Below are 17,345 nucleotides of genomic sequence, written 5' to 3'. Positions count from 1 at the left end.
TCAATGATCTGCTGCATGTTTCTTGGTTGGGTGGAGACATTGCGGAACATAAGCTTCTTCATAAATACTACCCAGTTTCATTTTTTAAAAAAAGAGTGAGCGATGCCTCATTTCTAGTCATCAGCGCCGTACTAAAGTGTTGTGGTTCCTTATCAGCGGTTTCGCTCGTTCAATCTGATACCGTATGTCAATCTCAGATAACCTACGGCAGACTGTGGTTGCCGGTGTAACGGGATAGACGTACCTCCCGTAAAACATACCACCCGGTAAAAAAGTACTAGGATAGATATACCCCCCGGTAAAACAGTCCTGGGACAAACGTACCCCCGGTAAAAAATCCTAGGACAAATGTACCTCCTCGGTAAAATAGTCCCACAGATAAACATACTCCCCGGTAAAACTGTCCTAGGACAGATATACCCCCCGGTAAATCTATCCTAGGATAGATATACCCCCCGGTAAAACAATCCTAGGACAGATATACCCCCCGGTAAAACATCGCCAAAAGAGACAACAATCAAATTTTTCGATGAATTTTATTCACAAAAAGAAATATTGTTCACTCACAATAGGGGGTAAATCTATCCTAGTATATTCTTACCCCCCTGTCGGTTTTCCTTAAAGTCAAAGAAAATGAAGACAAATGATATAATATTAATACCATATTGAAGTGTACATCTACACCAGTGAACATATACCGGGGGGTAAATCTATCCTAGGATATTCTTACCCCCCTGTCGGTTTTCCTTAAACTCAAAGAAAATGAAGACAAAAGATATAATATTAATACCATATTGAAGTGTACATGTACATCAGTGAACATATACCGGGGGGTAAATATATCCTAGGATATTCTTACCCCCCTGTCGGTTTTCCTTAAAGTCAAAGAAAATGAAGACAAAAGATATAATATTAATACCATATTGAAGTGTACATCTACATCAGTGAACATATACCGGGGGGTAAATCTATCCTAGGATATTCTTACCCTCCTGTCGGTTTTCCTTAAACTCAAAGAAAATGAAGACAAAAGATATAATATTAATACCATATTGAAGTGTACATCTACATCAGTGAACATATACCGGGGGGTAAATCTATCCTAGGATATTCTTACCCCCCTGTCGGTTTTCCTTAAACTCAAAGAAAATGAAGACAAAAGATATAATATTAATACCATATTGAAGTGTACATGTACATCAGTGAACATATACCGGGGGGTAAATCTATCCTAGGATATTCTTACCCCCCTGTCGGTTTTCCTTAAACTCAAAGAAAATGAAGACAAAAGATATAATATTAATACCATATTGAAGTGTACATCTACATCAGTGAACATATACCGGGGGGTAAATCTATCCTAGGATATTCTTACCCCCTGTCGGTTTTTCTTAAACTCAAGGAAAATGAAGACAAAAGATATAATATTAATAACATATTGAAGTGTACATCTACATCAGTGAACATATACCGGGGGGTAAATCTATCCTAGGATATTCTTACCCCCCTGTCGGTTTTCCTTAAACTCAAAGAAAATGAAGACAAAAGATATAATATTAATACCATATTGAAGTGTACATCTACATCAGTGAACATATACCGGGGGGTAAATCTATCCTAGGATATTCTTACCCCCCTGTCGGTTTTCCTTAACTCAAAGAAAATGAAGACAAAAGATATAATATTAATACCATATTGAAGTGTACATCTACATCAGTGAACATATACCGGGGGGTAAATCTATCCTAGGATATTCTTACCCCCCTGTCGGTTTTCCTTAAACTCAAAGAAAATGAAGACAAAAGATATAATATTAATACCATATTGAAGTGTACATCTACATCAGTGAACATATACCGGGGGGTAAATCTATCCTAGGATATTCTTACCCCCTGTCGGTTTTTCTTAAACTCAAAGAAAATGAAGACAAAAGATATAATATTAATACCATATTGAAGTGTACATCTACATCAGTGAACATATACCGGGGGGTAAATCTATCCTAGGATATTCTTACCCCCTGTCGGTTTTCCTTAAACTCAAAGAAAATGAAGACAAAAGATATAATATTAATACCATATTGAAGTGTACATCTACATCAGTGAACATATACCGGGGGGTAAATCTATCCTAGGATATTCTTACCCCCCTGTCGGTTTTCCTTAAACTCAAAGAAAATGAAGACAAAAGATATAATATTAATACCATATTGAAGTGTACATGTACATCAGTGAACATATACTAGGGGGTAAACCTATCCTAGGATAGTCTTACCCCCCCTGTCGGTTTTTCTTAAACTCAAAGAAAATGAAGACAAAAGATATAATATTAATACCATATTGAAGTGTACATCTACATCAGTGAACATATACCGGGGGGTAAATCTATCCTAGGATATTCTTACCCCCCTATCGGTTTTTCTTAAACTCAAAGAAAATGAAGACAAAAGATATAATATTAATACCATATTGAAGTGTACATCTACATCAGTGAACATATACCGGGGGGTAAATCTATCCTAGGATATTCTTACCCCCCTGTCGGTTTTCCTTAAACTCAAAGAAAATGAAGACAAAAGATATAATATTAATACCATATTGAAGTGTACATTTACATCAGTGAACATATACCGGGGGGTAAATCTATCCTAGGATATTCTTACCCCCCCTGTCGGTTTTCCTTAGACTCAAAGAAAATGAGGACAAAAGATATAATATTAATACCATATTGAAGTGTACATCTACATCAGTGAACATATACCGGGGGGTAAATCTATCCTAGGATATTCTTACCCCCCTGTCGGTTTTTCTTCAGCTCAAAGAAAATGAATACAAAACATATAATATTAATAGCATAGTAAGGTACCAGCCCAATTGGAAATATTTATTGCCATTTAATTTTGCGGCTAAACAACGTTGTTCGAATAAATAGATAATTTTTTTTATAAATCGTTAAATATTGATCACTTTAATAAATTTAAATTTTAAATAATAGAGCGTGATATTTGTACTCTACGAACTCGGTGTGTTTTCTCTGCACTTTACACACACACGCAGAAACACACTCACACACACATACACAGAGGGAGAGAGAGAGGAAGACGAGAGAGAGAGAGAGAGAAAATGAGAAACACTATGTAAATTTTTCCTTCGCAACTTGAAATTTTAGAACATGTTCCGGTTCCCGAAATCTTATTGGAGAGTTATAATTTCTTGCTAACTAACTTTACTGTACAAAAATTCAAATTTCTAGCTGAATGTGCAGTTAAATATAGTTGAAAATTTTCTACCTAACATCACTGTACAAAATGTCCAAAATTGTTCAGCTTGTGAAGACTTTTTTCAGTTGTTTGTATATCAGAATTAAAATTTTCCGATCTATGAAAATTCCTTTCACTTGTTACTTCAAAGTAATAAAACTTTTCGATTTACTTTTTGCTTCAAAATGATGACAATTTTCCGACTCATAAAAGGTTTTACAATTTTTTCATACAGGCTACCAATTTTTCTATTCATGAAAAATTGTTTCACTTGTTCCTACATAGTACTGAATATTCTCTGAGCCATGAAAATTTTCAGATTCTTTAAACGATCTTTCACTTTTTACCATTTCTACTCATGAATTCTGTCAATTTTATGGTTACTGAGGAATCGTTACTTGATCACTGCTACTTTTTAGAACGGAAAATTTTCCGGAAAAATATGGAAGAAAGCTTTTCAGCTCACATTACGGCTAAACAACGATGTAGGAATAAGTGCAGTATGTTTTTTATGAATCGGAAAATTTTCATCACTGTTCATAACATTAAAACTTTAGATGTCATATTAGCACTTATTGCAGCAACATACTTCACACTCCAACCTTTTCCTCATTTCTGTTGTTCGGACATTTGTTCTCAGGCGTTTACGTTTTTGTGAATATCTCAGATTATATTTTTTCTATCGAAATGAAAATTGCGGGATAAATCTCTATTTCAAATTTCCTTTAGAAATAAGAAGCTACTGAGTCATAATGTTATAGGCATCACTTTTTTACTTTTCTAATAGAAAGAAACCCCAGACCCCCAAGCGTTACCGGACCAAATGTCCTTTGGACGAAATGTGCTTTGAACTAAACATCTCTGGACGAAATGTCCCTTGGACCAATTATCTTTTGGACGAAATATCCTTTGGAGCAAATGTTTTTGGACGAATTGGCCTTTGGAGCAATTACCAATTGTCCTTTGGACGAAATGTTCTTTGGACCAATTGCCTTTTGGGCGAAATGTCATTTGGACCAATTGCCTTTTGGAGCAAATGTCTTTGGTTGAAATGTCCTTTGGACCAATTGTCTTTGGGCGAAATGGTCTTTGGACGAATTGTTTTTTGGACGAAATGTCATTTGGACCAAATGTCTTTTGGACCAAATGTCTTTGGACGAAATGTCCTTTGAACCAATTGTCCTTTGGATAAAATGTCCTTTGGTCCAATTGTCTTTTAGACGAAATTTCCTTTGGACCAATTGTCTTTTCGACGAAATGTCCTTTGGACCAATTGTCTTTTGTACGAAATATCCTTTGTACCAATTGTCTTTTGGACAACTCTAAGCGGCAAAATACTTTTTATATCTCGAATTTGTCTTTAAATCTTGATATATATATCTTCTACATCTGAATGCCCCCCAAATTTACAGAGAAATCGGCGCTTTTTTATGGTGGGCTGAGCCCCCCTAGGATATCAATACACGTGCATTGAATTATTTGCTTTCTCTGTTTATTTTTCGGAAATAAAAGTCTTAAGAGCAAAGATTTTTGATTTTCGAAGAAAATTTGTTTTTTTCATTTGCTCAACCTAATTGTTCTAATTAATTAACCGCGTTCTCGTGATATTTTTGTGGCATAATTATTAATGACGTATTTTCTCTCCATATCGTACCCATTCTTTCCTTATTCTGTGATTTTATTTTCGTATATATAGCACGAAGAGAGAAAGGAGCGCTGGGATTGGTATAAAATGTTGATATAAAAAGGTTGGGAGGTGAAGCACTATAGTAAGGACTTGGTAAACAAAATAAAAGAGCCCCGAATAAGATTCAAATCAGCCGTCATCCTCTTGACTCATTCTTCACATAGTGTCTTATTAATGATGTTATGTACAGAGAAAGTCAAAATGATGGATTTTGTTTCAGAAATTTATAATGTATTTATTTATATATATATATATATTATATATATATATATATATATATATATATATATATATATATATATATATATTAGGTTCATAAATAACCATATAGCATATATTCAAAGTCCCCAACATGGCGATATTTATCGCTGAAAAAGAAAGACTAGATATACCTGTATAAAGGGCCTCATTACTTTCAACAGCTTAGGGCCCCATGAATCCTAAATCCGGCACTGAGCACACTTGAGATTAGTTTGTATTTCTAAACGGTTGAAGTGGTTTAATTTTATTGTGGACAGAGTTGGACCATTTCCACGGAAAGGGAGATAGCACAGGTATTTTGAGTGAGCCATATCAGTTGGTCAGAGGGGGTGTATTGCGCCATTCATAGACATTTGCTGCTATAGACATCTCATATTATGTCTGCAACTACTTTTGATTTTACTAGTAGTAACTATAGCATAAGAACTCTTCCATCCGTACGTAGATATAAAAGAGGACAATTGAATGACCCATTATCGTCCAGGCAAAATTACTATAAGTACAGTAGAATTTACCACTCTTTATTCAGATAATGTAAACTGTAAGGATTCGTGTGGTCCCGCGTAGCGTAGTTACTAACTCTCGCCTTTGGTGCGAAGGTCACGGGTTTGATGTTCATAGGGTTGGTTTATAACAGCTTTGTCGGGCCAGCCATCATGATGGACGTTTTTCCTGGTTTTTCCTCATTTACACAAGGCAAATAGCTGGATAATACCTAACATTCAGGTCCCTGGCTGCTTCCTTCCTTCCTCAATCCTTTCTTCCTTTCCCCCGGATATTGAGCTCGCCTAGAGGCGTCCTCTCTCATACTTGACGGGCTTAAGGCCGTAGATGAGAGTAATGCTCATAAATATGTATAAATAAATAAATAATGTAAGGATTCATTTAAGTTGGAGATGTGAAATTAGGCATTTACTCTCTTACCTAAAATTATAGTTTCAACATTTTTTAAGGTGTCGCACCTAAAATTATAAAGCATATATTTTCTTGAATATTAAAATTAGCCACTATTTATTCAGAAAACATCAAACGTAAGGATTCGTGAAAATTGTGGATGAAAAAGTTCGAATTTAATCTCTTAACTGAAAATAATGAAATCCGTGTTTCAGCGTTTTAAAAAGTTTCGCTCCTAAAAGAAGGGGCAATTTCTTGAATATTAAAGTTTCTCATTATTAAATCAGAAAATACCAAATGTGAGAATTCGTTTAATTTGGAAGTATTAAATTTGGTATTTGAACTATCTAAAAATTGTGGCATACGTGTTTAAGCATTTATGGAAATTTCGAGCCTATGGGAAGAAAGGGAATATTTTTTTGAATATTAAAATTACCCACTATGTATTCAAAAAATATCAAGTAATAGCATTTATTAAAGTTGGACATGTGAATGTTTGCATTTAAGCTCAGTAAAAATAACATATTACGTGTTTCAGAAAGTTACGTTCCTAAGTAGTGAAAGAGAGTATCTTCATGGATATTCAAGTTACCCTCTATCCGCTCAGAAAATAACAAATATAAGGATTTACTTAAGCTGGAGGTGTGTAATTCGTTTGAACTCTTACCAAAAAGAAAAAAATGGAATATGTGTGCAGCGTTTTCGTAATTCCACTCCTAAGGGGAAAAGGTGTACAATTCCTATCATATTAACTCTAGGAGGACCAAGGTGGGTCAAATTTGCCCGCACTTCCTATTTCTCTTTGCTCTGAACAAATCAATTTTTGAACATGTTTGATTATTTTTTGTGTTTTCTTCTGTTAGTCCTAACTTAAATTTAGTTGTACAGCGGGGGACACTTCTAAATGGTACAGCCATATGGAGATTTACGGCTAAGGTGTACCATTTAGAAGTGTCCCCCGCTGTACTAGAATGTATACTATCATGGTAATTTACGAAAAAAAATGTAGCGCGGGTGATTGGTCAATACATTTGTAAGCAACATAGAATTGATTAGAGAACTACGGTATTACTCCAGTAATATCTTTGTAATCTTGTATGTTCATTGAATTCATGATTAAGCTAATAAAATCTACTTTCAGATATTGATCAAACATAACACTGGCAGATTTAGTATTGTAATTTGTCCACAAATGATAATGTATTTAATGGCACTTCATATCTGCTAAACAAATGTCTGTAGCCTGTACTAAGATATATATTTGAAATATTTCGTATTAAAATAAAACTTCAGAAGATTCAATATAATCTTAAAACTCATACTTATTAGTAGGTCATTAAACAACTTGAAATTATATTAGTAATGGTTAAAATGGTTTTTACAACCTCGGGCAAAAAATTGACCCTCTTGGTCTTCCATGTGTCAGATTACACCTCGGTCTTTCTATGGTAACGTTCCCATTATGTATCGAGAAAAATGTAAAAATGTAAAAATTTCCTTAAAGCGTAAGTGCGAAATTTGGCAACTAAAAAGTTAGCTAAAAAAAAAATGTAATATGTATTTTGGCATTTTTGATACTTCGGCTCGTAAGTGGAGGAAAGTGAGCAGTATTTATAATATTAAAATTTCCCTGTATTTATTCACAGATTAACAAATATATGGATTTGCTTAAAAACTATTTTCTAAATATTGGTTAACTCATTCGAAGTATTCGGTAATTATGTTTCGAAAGGGGAAAACTGGACAATTTCTAATATATTCTCATTTTATACATACGAAATGGCTAAAGCGAGGAAGTGATTTAACCGTTTAAAATAAAGTTTTGACCAAAGTACTTGGGTCGACCTGGGATTTTTTCGGCTCTTTTTGACTGAAATGTGTATCCTAAGCGAGAAAGACAGAACAATTTTTTTCAAGGAATATTCGCTGCACCGGTTGTTACATTTGTATCATATGGGTCAATTAATAAAGTTGATTTTTTTTTTACATTTCACCTTGATTCAAATACTGGGAGAAAAGTTTTCATAATACCTTCCAAATATTTTTCTGTAAACGTATTCTTCCCGTGTGAGGAACGGTATTTTACATACTTTGCATGTTTGAAATAAAGATACTTGAAAGAAAAGTGCTATTTCGTTTTGATGCTCGATTAAGAACGCACTAAAGCTTTTAATACATTTGTAACTTCAGATCAGTTAATCTTTCTCGCGCGGCATAACCGTGGGACGTAAAACTCAAAGATTTCATGGCGCGGAAGACCCGGGTTCGATTCCCGGCGGGAGCTCATGTGGTTCGGATTCCACGTTAATCAGTAGGTCCACGTCTCATATAGCCTCGCTGCTGAAAAGGGACGTTAAACTCAAAATCAACTCAACTCAAAGATTTCATTTCATTTTTTCTCGCGCCTTGAAAAGTTATTATCAACAGATTCACAAGATACGCGAATTATTTTGTTTTAGTACAGAAAAATAGTTTAAATATATCAGGAAAATTTATTCATTAGGTTTTCATTATTAAACATTTTTCGTGGGAAATGGGTACCATAAAGTGGAAAGCGAAAAGGGCATTTGCCCGGTTGCCCGGCGGACAAGTCCACCTCTGATTCAGGACATTGAAAATCATCATTCACGGAGATAAGTTTACAAGAACTGAATAAGTATCACGTAGCTACATTACACAGAAGAACATTTAAATGTATTATAATTGTAATATGCACTGCTCGTCATTACAAACGTTACATTAAGAAGAAGACAAGATAGCAGCCCAAACTTAGAAGACAGATAAATTAAGGTATCATTAAAATATTACAGTATCCGCTTAGTATAATTAGTACAAGATAACCACAGTGAAGCAGAATTGCTAAAAGTTAATAACGTGTGAGCAAAGCATTTGCTTTCAGAAAACCTGCAACACGACGAATGCGTAGAGGAGGCAATCAAATGACAAGAAACGACAACACATCTCATAAGCAATAAATTTAGGAGTTCACTAGCGTGAGAGGAAACATAAGATAATATATTAGACTTGTTCAAACGGCGAGAGAACTGTTGAAGGAATCGTCCAAACAATCGGATACATTACTCTAGCTGGACAGTGTACGTATGACCCTGCTGGAATGACGTCCACTTGACTATGCACCTGAAATAAAGAAACCAAAATCAAGGAAAAAAAAACACCTAGTTGGACGTCAAATTTTCCAGTGTATAGGAAATACAAACGTCCAAGGATTCAAACAACACCACATGATACTGAAAGAAAAAATGAGATTTGTTTTATTTTCTTTGAGTTCAAGAAAAACCGACAGGGGGGTAAGAATATCTTAGGACAGATTTTCCCCCGGTATATGTTCACTGACGTAGATGTACACTTCAATATGGTATTAATATTATATATTTTGTCCTCATTTTCTTTGAGTTTAAGGAAAACCGACAGGGGAGTAAGAATATCCTAGGATAGATTTACCCCCCGGTATATGTTCACTGATGTAAATGTACACTTCAATATGGTATTAATATTATATCTTTTGTCTTCATTTTCTTTGAGTTTAAGGAAAACCGACTGGGGGGTAAGAATATCCTAGGATAGATTTACCCCCAGGTATATGTTCACTGATGTAGATGTACACTTCAATATGGTATTAATATTATATCTTTTGTCTTCATTTTCTTTGAGTTTAAGGAAAACCGACAGGGGGGTAAGAATATCCTAGGATAGATTTACTCCCCGGTATATGTTCACTGATGTAGATGTACACTTCAATATGGTATTAATATTATATCTTTTGTCTTCATTTTCTTTGAGTTTAAGGAAAACCGACAGGGGGGTAAGAATATCCTAGGATAGATTTACCCCCCGGAATATATTCACTGATGTACATGTACACTTCAATATGGTATTAATATTATATCTTTTGTCTTCATTTTCTTTGAGTTTAAGGAAAACCGACAGGGGGGTAAGAATATCCTAGGATAGATTTACCCCCCGGTATATGTTCACTCATGTAGATGTACACTTCAATATGGTATTAATATTATATCTTTTGTCTTCATTTTCTTTGAGTTTAAGGAAAACCAACAGGGGGGTAAGAATATCCTAGGATAGATTTACCCCCCGGTATATGTTCACTGATGTACATGTACACTTCAATATGGTATTAATATTATATCTTTTGTCTTCATTTTCTTTGAGTTTAAGGAAAACCGACAGGGGGGTAAGAATATCCTAGGATAGATATACCCCCCGGTATATGTTCACTGATGTACATGTACACTTCAATATGGTATTAATATTATATCTTTTGTCTTCATTTTCTTTGAGTTTAAGGAAAACCGACAGGGGGGTAAGAAAATCCTAGGATAGATTTACCCCCCGGAATATGTTCACTGATGTACATGTACACTTCAATATGGTATTAATATTATATCTTTTGTCTTCATTTTCTTTGAGTTTAAGAAAAACCGACAGGGGGGTAAGAATATCCTAGGATAGATTTACCCCCTGGTATATGTTCACTGATGTAGATGTACACTTCAATATGTTATTAATATTATATCTTTTGTCTTCATTTTCTTTGAGTTTAAGAAAAACCGACAGGGGGGTAAGAATATCCTAGGATAGATTTACCCCCCGGTATATGTTCACTGATGTACATGTACACTTCAATATGGTATTAATATTATATCTTTTGTCTTCATTTTCTTTGAGTTAAGGAAAACCGACAGGGGGTAAGAATATCCTAGGATAGATTTACCCCCCGGTATATGTTCACTGATGTAGATGTACACTTCAATATGGTATTAATATTATATCTTTTGTCTTCATTTTCTTTGAGTTAAGGAAAACCGACAGGGGGGTAAGAATATCCTAGGATAGATTTACCCCCCGGTATATGTTCACTGATGTAGATGTACACTTCAATATGGTATTAATATTATATCTTGTGTCTTCATTTTCTTTGAGTTAAGGAAAACCGACAGGGGGTAAGAATATCCTAGGATAGATTTACCCCCCGGTATATGTTCACTGATGTAGATGTACACTTCAATATGGTATTAATATTATATTTTTGTCTTCATTTTCTTTGAGTTTAAGGAAAACCGACAGGGGGGTAAGAATATCCTAGGATAGATTTACCCCCCGGTATATGTTCACTGATGTACATGTACACTTCAATATGGTATTAATATTATATCTTTTGTCTTCATTTTCTTTGAGTTTAAGGAAAACCGACAGGGGGGTAAGAATATCCTAGGATAGATTTACCCCCCGGTATATGTTCACTGATGTACATGTACACTTCAATATGGTATTAATATTATATCTTTTGTCTTCATTTTCTTTGAGTTTAAGGAAAACCGACAGGGGGGTAAGAATATCCTAGGATAGATTTACCCCCCGGTATATGTTCACTGATGTACATGTACACTTCAATATGGTATTAATATTATATCATTTGTCTTCATTTTCTTTGAGTTTAAGGGAAACCGACAGGGGGGTAAGAATATACTAGGATAGATTTACCCCCTATTGTGAGTGAACAATTTTTCTTTTTGTGAATAAAATTCATCGAAAAATTTGATTGTTGTCTCTTTTGGCGATGTTTTACCGGGGGGTATATCTGTCCTAGGATAGTTTTACCGGGGGGTATATCTATCCTAGGATAGATTTACCGGGGGGTATATCTGTCCTAGGACAGTTTTACCGGGGAGTATGTTTATCTGTGGGACTCTTTTACCGGGGAGGTACGTTTGTCCTAGGATTTTTTTACCGGGGGTACGTTTGTCCCAGGACTGTTTTACCGGGGGGTATATCTATCCTAGTACTTTTTTACCGGGGGTATGTTTTACGGGAGGTACGTCTATCCCGTTACACCGCCACCAGGTTATAGAAGTATTTTTTGTGGACGCTCTGTATATTTCGTAAAGACAGCAGGGTTGAAAAACACCTTAAAAAAAAAAAGAAACAAAAAGAACATTTTTTTATGTTTAAAACAATTTTTTTGTTGAAAACGTTTTTTAAAGTTAAAAACACGTTTAAAATGTTTATTTTGTTTAAAACAATAATCTAAATAGGCATATACAGTATACTCCATTTTTACACGCTCGCAGGTATTGCTTGCCATCTATATTCAGCCGTTAGATAAAATTTCGGGAACATCCTTAATCTCGATCCGTCCAAATGTTCAATTCAGGAGAAAGAAATCGGGATTTTCCCGATTTCTGTTCACTGAATATGTAGTTTCTTTGTGTTACGTTCTACTGGTCGTCTGCATTCTTTTCTTTAAACGCCCATTGACGCAACTGCTGTATCAGGGCTTTAAATCTCAATGGCTCAGTCCTTAATTAAGGCTGGAAGATGGTTTTGAAACCAATTTATTTCTGAAGGTTACAGCTTTCCGCCGGTGTGCATTTTATCTGTGTGGGGGTACCACGTGGTGATGGGAGGAGGTTAAATATCGTGTTTTTTTCTTTTTAAATGTTTTTTTTTTTTTGGGGAGCCATTCCCCCTCTTGGTGGATAAATTCATAAAAATTGGTACGTGAAGCGACTGAGGGAGGAAAATCTCTCTTGAAGTGACTGCGAAGACGAAACCAGCACTGTTCTTCAGACCAAATGAGGGAGAAACGGTGAAAGAAACGGCTCAACGCCTAACTGAAACGATAGATCCCAGAAAAGAGAAATTGAAGATAACTGGCATGCGAACAACGAAAGATCTAGTTGTATTGGAGACTGCTACCAAAGAGGACCTACAAAGAATTGCAACTAAAGAGCAAATAGAGAGAGATTTCAGAGTTGAAGAGAGCAGGAAAAGGAACCCTCTGATGATTGTTTATGGAGTCCCAGCAGATATGAAAGACGAAGAACTGGTTGCAGCAATCATAGAGCAAAATTTTGATGAGGATGAACTATTAGAAGCCAAAAACATTAAGGCACGGTTCAGAGCAGGCAAAAGAGGCCAGAATAAATGCCACTTAGTTATAGAGGTTACGCCTATGACTAGGAAAATGCTAATAAACAAGGACAGGATCTATATAGACTACGAATCCCACAAAATCAAGGATTTCATTGTAGTCCCTCAGTGTTATAACTGCCAAGAATTTGGACACGTCATGAAGTATTGCGAGAGTAAAGACAAACAAAGATGTAGGTATTGCGGCACGCTGCGCCATAAGAGCGAGGACTGTGAGGAGAAAGACAAAAAGATTTGCGTTCCGTGTAAATTAAGGCACAAAATTTGTCAAACTCCAAATTCAGAAGAATGTGTCTCATACAGAGTCGCCCGAGAACGCATAATTAGTAAGATTAACTATGGATAAGCTGTATAGACCGTATAAGAACAAGAAAAATAAATCCCCAAGCAAAGAAGAGACAAACAAAGGCTAGAGGAATTCTTAGATAGGAAAAGAAGAGCTGCAATAACGACAAAGGAAAAATCCATACAAGTCGACCTAACGGATGGAGATAACCAAGGCAATGAATTACAAGTAACACCGAAGAAGATGGACAATCTTAGACAAAGGGAACGTGAATCGACAAAAAATGATAAAAAAGATGTTAAGATTCACTTTGTGCACGGGGAAGATAAATATCTATTTCCGGTTACGGAAGAACCTATCCAGGATAACAAAATAACGTCAACTACACTCGCGGACAGCAAAGAAGAGCTAGGCACAATTTTTAGGGAGCCAAAACAACTATATGAAAACATGAACCACCTATACAGATTGGCAAAACTGGAGGATAAAAATATACTAAGTGTAGCATTCCGTCAAGTAATCAGAGATCTACATGATAAGGGAAGAATAATCACATATCCAGTTCTGGAAGAAGTAGATAGAATTGAACTTAGAACTTATGATCTACCAGCAAATGGGTGGGAACTGATTGATTTGATTAATGAAACATATGAAAGAAGGGGTATCCATTGGGAACTTGAAAATGTCTACAAACAAATGGTAAATGCGCACGGAAGAATATGTTTAGACTGTAGCAGATCGGGTATGGATGCTTACGTTTACACAAAACATGCATAGTATACTGTTACGATACTATAAGTCGGAGGTCCCTGCTTCGATTCCATCGACGTATAGTATCGTAACAATACTAACAACAATAAAAATTGCACAGAACAATTCGCAACGATCGAAGCTAGGTACAAGGGAACTACGAAGATACGCGGAAACTAATGATATAGATATAGTTGCAACTCAAGAACCCTATACCTATAGAAACAAATTAACCACCTTCCCTGCAACGGCGAAAATAATATATGGAGGCCAGGAACCTTTAGCAATAACAGTAATTATGAACAGGAATTTGGAAGTTCTAAAATTGTCGCAATACTGCGACAAATGGACGGTCTGCACAGGAATCACACTGGGATCAGAAAGGATTTGGCTAGTAAACTCATATTTTCAATACAGTAAAGAGATAAACCAGTTTATTACACAATTACAACAGATAATTTGGCAAAACCCCGATAAGAAGATAATAATGGTCATGGATGCCAATGCAAAAAAAAAAAAAAATGAAAAGAAAAAACGTAGCTTGGGGGTCTCCATATACAGATACAATGGGAGAAGAGATGGGAGATTTTATCGCGCAAAATGGGCTCCTAATTATAAACTCAGGAAACAAACCAACATTTGTGGGGCCCATGGGTGAATCGTATATTGACTTAACAGTATGTACGCCAAATTTAATGGGAAGGATCAACAACTGGGTAGTGCATGATAAACTAACGAATGCGACCATGAAGTTTTATCCTTCAATTTAATTATGGAGAAACAAAGAACAACTAGCGAAAAACTGAATATAAAGAAGATTAATTGGAAAATTTTAAAAGAAAAATTGATACTCCCGCAATTAGAAATAACGGAAGAAACCGACACGATGGTGACAAGAATTGAAGAAGCAACAGTGTTAGCAATAAGAGCATCAGCTCCCAAACAGATACAGAGAGTAGGTTACGGGGACTTCTGGAATCCCAAACTGGAAAGAATGAGAAGAATAGTAAGAGCAAAGAGGAAAAGTTACCAAGCGACGTGGGTACCACAGCTAAAACAGATGAGACTGCAGGAGTACAGAAGAGCCAAAGAAGAATATCAAGCAGAGATTTTGGAAGCAAAGAAACATAGCTGGGATCTTTTCCTAGCTAGAAACATACAATTTGATCCATGGGGCTTGCCATACAAACTAATTATGCAAAAAATAAACCCGGTGATATTATGTACTGTTAGAAATGCGGATGGATCATTCACTAACACAAGGAAAGAAACACTGAACAAACTAACACAAAAGTTTTTTCCGAAAGATTTAAAAGAAGACGAAACTGAGGAACAACAACAACGACGAAGGAAATATGAAGAAACAGAATTAGCAGAGGAAATTCAGGAGACAGACCTGGTCACCAACGAAGAAATAGGAATGATTATCAAGAAATTAAAGTCTGGAAAATCGCCGGGATTAGATGGTATAACTAACGACATTTATAAACGAAATAAAGATGGTTGGACTCCATATCTGTCAAGACTCTTTAATATGCTACTGAAAAGACTAGAATCCCCTGATAGCTGGAAAATTTCTAACTTGATTATACTGTTAAAAAGTACAGACAAGGACCCAGTGGATATAGGAGCATACAGACCAATCTGCTTGCTAAAAAACATTAGTAAAATGTTTGAAAAAGTAATAGCCAACAGAATAAACAAATATAGGAACATAAAAGACGACGAGCTGCAGTTTGGATTTAGGGCAGGCAAATCAACAGAGAACGCGCTAAATGCTTTTAAAGAACAATTGCAGACAAGTAGCTTCCAGAGGAAATATGCCCTAGCGCTATTTGTAGACATAGAGTGTGCCTTTGATAATCTTTGGATACCATCGCTAATAGATCATTTAAAAAGTATAGAGATTCCACAATACCTAATAAATATAACCAAAAGCTACTTCTGTAATAGACGAATATTAATACAACTAGAACAAGGGGATATAACTGTGAATAACGAAAAAGGATGTCCACAAGGCTCAATTTTGGGACCACTCATGCGGGACATACAGTTGCAACCATGCCTTCATAAAATGAATAATAGCGAACAAATAGACAAAATAATAGCTTTCGCCGATGATATCGCCATAATAGTATCAGCAAATTCTAGAAGAAAATTAGAGGTGAAGACAAACCAAACACTAAACGAATTACAAAATTGGTGTACTGGCTGCAAACTAAAATTATCAAATAGGAAAACTAAATACATGTTATTCGGAACAAAACTGCAGAGAGATCCACTAATTAAGATCGAAGATCAGAAAATAGAAAGAGTAACAGAGTTTAAGTATTTGGGGGGTCAATATTGATGACAGACTAAACTTTGGAAAGCAAATTGAATATATTATTGAACGTGGAAATAGAGTGACAAATAAATTACTCACAATTGGCATGAATACTTATAAATTACCCATCCAAACACTCAAATTATATCATGAAAGTTTACTCTGTGCGACGATGACTTATACAGCAAGTGTATGGGCACATAGAATTATTAACAATAAAAGGATAAAAGAAAGTATAAACAGACCTCAGAGGAACTTACTTATAAGGTTATGCGGAGCTTTCAACACTACACCAAACAACGCTTTATGTATACTGCTAAACGTTAAACCTTTGAATCTCATAGTCGTACAAAGAGCCTGCAATTATTGGCTAAAGAAAAATAATCAAGACAAAATAAAAGAGTTAATTAGCAAGGAGGCCACAACCAAGAATGACATCGAGGTAGCCATTGAAACCATATGGGATCAAGAATGGAGGACCTCGACTAAATCTAGGAGGTTATTCAATATAATACCAATAGTGGAGACGAGAAGAGAATTAAAATACCTTGACCCAGCATCAGGATTGATACACTTCCTCAGTGGACACGGTCCCTACGAAACTAACCTACATAAGTTCACAGTAAAAGACAACCCGTTCTGTGAATGCGGAGAACTAGGATCACCTGAACATCATGTTCTTTGGTGCCCAGTGTTGGAAGATGAGTTACCAGAAAGAGATAGTATAAGAACAAAAACGCTGGAACAGATAATCAGCAGCGAAAGGGATTGCAAAATATTAAGCAAAATCACACAAGCATACTCAGAAATTAGGAGAAAAAATTATTACAATGGAAACAAGTAGGAGTCAAATATGGATAAAGTGAGATGGATGTGTGTTGGAGAAATTGGACCCCTCCCCAGGACCGAAGGC

This window comes from Thermobia domestica, chromosome 6 (genome assembly GCF_964235325.1).
Source record: "Thermobia domestica chromosome 6, izTheDome1.hap1.1, whole genome shotgun sequence".
In the NCBI taxonomy this organism is placed as follows: domain Eukaryota; kingdom Metazoa; phylum Arthropoda; class Insecta; order Zygentoma; family Lepismatidae; genus Thermobia; species Thermobia domestica.
This window is presented reverse-complemented; position numbering follows the sequence as displayed.